Here is a 4439-nt window from a genome sequence, read left to right as displayed (position 1 = left end):
AACCCTAGATCTAGAGTTTTCATGGTCGAATTTGACCTTTAAAACCCAAATTCAAGCCAAATTAGGGGTTTTGACGGAATTCAAGGTGAGTTCTTCTATTCACTTTCTCTTATTTTTTTTCGGCATTTTTATTTATTTTTTTTTTTATTTTTTTTTTCTGATTTTTCGGCTTTTTTCCTTTTTTTTTCTTCTGATTTTTCTATATTTTCGTGTGTTTTTTTTCCGCCTTTTTCTGTTTTTTTTTCTTCTACTTTTTCTTTTTTTCGTCTTTAATTTTTTTTTTGCCTTTTTTTCGTTTTTTTCTTCTAATATTTCGTGTTCTTGATTTTTTTTTTCGGATTTATTCGTAGTTACTTTTCTCTGATTTTTCTTTTTTTTTTTTTATTCTGATTTTGTATTTGATTTTGGATTTTGAATTTGTTTATTTTTTTGGAATGTGGTTTAGGTGGGTGGGTAGATCTGGGTTGTGGTGGGCTGGTGTGGTGGGGTGTCTGGGTGGGGTGTGGCGTTTGGGTAAGTTAGGAGGGTATGGGGCAGGGGTGGGGTGGGCTGGTGGTGGTGGGGCTGGGTAGGGGGGTAAGTCAGGGGGGTAGGGGGTGGGCTGGTGGGTGGGGATCTGGGTTATGGTGGCAGGGGGTGGGCTGCTGGTGGTGTGGGTGGGTGGGTAGGGGGGTAGTCAGGGGGGTGTGGTGGGTAAGGGGTAGTCTGGTGGCGCTGGTGTGGGTGTGAGTGGGGGTGGTTTGGGCAGGTGGGGTGGGGGCTTTTTTTTTTTGTTTTTTTATTTAATTTTTCGACGGAATTTTCCGTCGGAATATCCCTCCTCCGACGGAAAATTCCGTCGGAACATCTCCCCCACCCACGGAAAATTCCGTCGGAAAATATCCCACTCCGACGGAAATTTCCATAGGAACCTTGCAACGGATTTTCACTGAAAGTCAACAAAAGCGCCGACAGAACAAAATCCGTTGGAAAGGTCTATTCCGACGGAATATTGCAAAATTCCTACAAAAGGTCTTCCGACAATGCTTTCCGACGGAATTTCAGGGTTTTCCGACGGATTTTTTCCGTCGTTGATTGACTGTTTTCTAGTAGTGATAGGGACCCATGCCTTAAAGAAAGAGATAGAGAGAAAGCTTGTGCAAATACAGAAATGTTTTAATATATGTGCAACTTTACAAAATTGTGTTTTTTGCAATAATACTAGAACAGAGGAAGTAATAAATTTTTTTAAACAAATAAACATCAACTAATTATTTAATAAATCTCTTTCTCCTCTTTAGTTTTATACTAGATGAAAGCCCGTGCGATGCACGGTTTTTTCATCTAAGATTGGTTTGATTTATTGTATTTAATAATTTCAGACAAAATTACAAAAGCATAATATATTTTTTCTTACTATAATTTATAATGAATTTATTAAATATATAAAAATAGTAAATATGATATTTTCCGTTATATAAAATCTACAATGTGAAATGATAAATTTTTAATAATTTAAATCTAAATCATTATTCATTGTTTTACCATATCTTTTATTTTGATAGAATCACCAACCTCGTCCACAACCAACCTACTACATCAATGGATAAATTGAACCGTGAAATGCTAGCCAAATTGAAATTGATATAAATTAAATCTTTACATTTTTATAAAATAAATCAATATATTTACCAATAAACGAAAAATTGTTGCGATATAAAATCTTTCAATTAATTATGGACGAATTGTACAAAGTTGGCTTTAATTGAGGTATGAACATAATCAAAATTAAGTTAATTTGATGACTTGATTAGGCTACCTAAATCACAAAAAATTTGTTCTAATCATAAAATTAATTAATATAAATTACAAAGGTTTATTAAAAATTTTAGGACATGTAAACAATTTATAAAGATATAATACCTTTTCTCATCCAATAGGACCATCAGGCGAGAAACTCGTACTTTGATTTTCCAATCATTTTTTGCTCGAATTTAATTCTTTAATTAAATCAGATTTGCGTGTAAAAACAAAATTCAGTAAACAAAACATAAACATATAATCGTTAAGTATTCCAATTAAACACAATGTAAGCAATAATCACAAATATACATTTAAACATGGATTTTAAAAATTAAGCTAAGAATTACTCAGCCATTGATGACTAAATCAAATTGAGGTATGAATGTAATCAAAATTAAGTTAATTTGATGACTAATTGATATCTAAATAAAAATGTACTCATCAAAGATAAATCTCCAAAAAGATATTTAATTGGGTTCAAATTATGAAAATATCCTACTATTCAATAATTATCTCCACATAACTGTACTTGGTGGAGAAATATAGTGGGTTCAAATATTAATTTTTTTAAAAAAATTTATGATATGGTGAAAATTATCTCCACTGCACGTAACTAAACTTGGTGGAGAAATATGGTGGGTTCAAATATTAATTTTTTAATTTATGATATGGTGGAGAAATATGGTGAATTCAAATAGAAAAATACGTAACTATAATATGATAATTTATGAGTACATGTAGATATACATGGAATGAGAATATGACTTCATGATAACCCAATAAAATAAATAAAAAATATTCAAATGATAAACGATTATAATAAAGTTTGATACCTACCATTATAAGATAAAGTTTAATAGTATTTATGATAAGAAATAAAAATTGTTCGTTAATTATAATTAAATCAAAATTTGTGATACCTACCATTATAAATTGACACATCATACGACACAAACAAAATATCGTATCCATACAAAACCCCATCAAGTGAATTTTGTGTTAGTTTTTGGTCATCAATGGTCGGGTAATTTTTAGCTTAATTTCTAAAATCCTATGTTTAAATTTGTATTTGTAATTATTACTTACATTGTGTTAATTTGGGATACTTAACAATTATATGTTTATGTTTTAATTAATAAATTTTGTTTTTACATGCATATCTAACGCATCATACGACACCAACAAAATTTGTATCAATACAAAACCCCATCAAGCGAATTTTGTGTTAGTTTTTTTGTGTTTGTTTTAGGTCATTAATGTTCGGATAATTTATATTTGTAATTAGTACTAACATTGTATTTATTTGGGATACTTAACAATTATTTGTTTATGTTTTGTTTACTGAATTTTGTTTTTACATGCACATCTAATTTAATTAGAGAATTAAATTCGAGCAAAGATGATTGGAAAATCAAAATACAAGTTTATCGCCTATTTGACATATTAAATTTCTGTAAACAACATAGCTTAAAAGTTTGGATATGGTCCTAATGGAAGAGGAGGTTTTATTTTTTTTTTTATTTTTTTATAAATTGTTTAATTTACATTTATTATATTGTTTTATAAACCTCTTTAGTTTTTTATTAATTAATTTTATTAAAAAAATAAAATTTGTAATTTAAGTTGCTTAATCAAGTTATCAAAATAACTTAATTTCTTATTTTTAATTATAGGGTGATTACGTTCACGCCTCAATTAACATCAGCTTTGTTCAACACTTTCATCCAAAATTGATTGAAGTAAAAGTTTACTTCTTTAGATACTTTTCAATCGTTCCAATCCAATGCCTTGATTTTTGTTATTATATTGATTTAATAAAAGTTTCATGCATGAATAAACACAGGGATGGACCGCATTTTAATTGCAATTAGTGGTCTCGATCTCATTGATGCAATTCATATCATACTATTTTTGATTAAAGATGTAATGGATGTATATTCTCCATGACATTGTAGACAAAATATAACAATGTGGAAGCTAGCTAATTGTTGACTAGCTTAGTTTAGTTACTAAGAAATTTTATGTTGAGCATTGTCAAGCATATGTGGTTGAAATTAATTTGTAAAGTACTTGATTTGATGCAATTATTCAAGTTAAGTTTTTGGCTTTTATACATATATTTAATGCAACTATTTCAAATTAATTTTAAAAATTGTAAGAAGAAGCTAAGGCAAATGGCACACGATTTGATGTTGTATACTTATTATATGGATGGCTTTCGTTATTATTGGAAATGATGAAAAAATCTCAATGCATAGATTTGATTTTATACAATTACAATTTTTTGATCAATTTCGCAACAATTTTTCATTTATTAGTAAATATATTGATTTACTTTATATAAATGTAAAGATTTAATTTATATCAATTTTTTTTTTTGCTAACATAAACAATGAATAATTATTTAAGATTTATATTATTTAAAAAATTAAAAAAAATTATCTTTTCACATTAAAGATTTTAGGTAACGGATGAAATATCATACTTACAATTTATTTATATTTAATAAATTCAATTATAATGTATAAAGTTGTATTATTACCGGTAGGTCTAAGTCCTTCTCTACCTAGAAGAGCAGCAAATCGTCTGCTTACTGAAGAAATTACAGTAAAAACAAAAAATTAAAATTAAAATTTTGTAATTTTGTCTGAAATTAT

Source organism: Chenopodium quinoa, unplaced genomic scaffold (genome assembly GCF_001683475.1).
Source record: "Chenopodium quinoa cultivar QQ74 unplaced genomic scaffold, ASM168347v1, whole genome shotgun sequence".
In the NCBI taxonomy this organism is placed as follows: Eukaryota; Viridiplantae; Streptophyta; class Magnoliopsida; order Caryophyllales; family Amaranthaceae; genus Chenopodium; species Chenopodium quinoa.
This window is presented reverse-complemented; position numbering follows the sequence as displayed.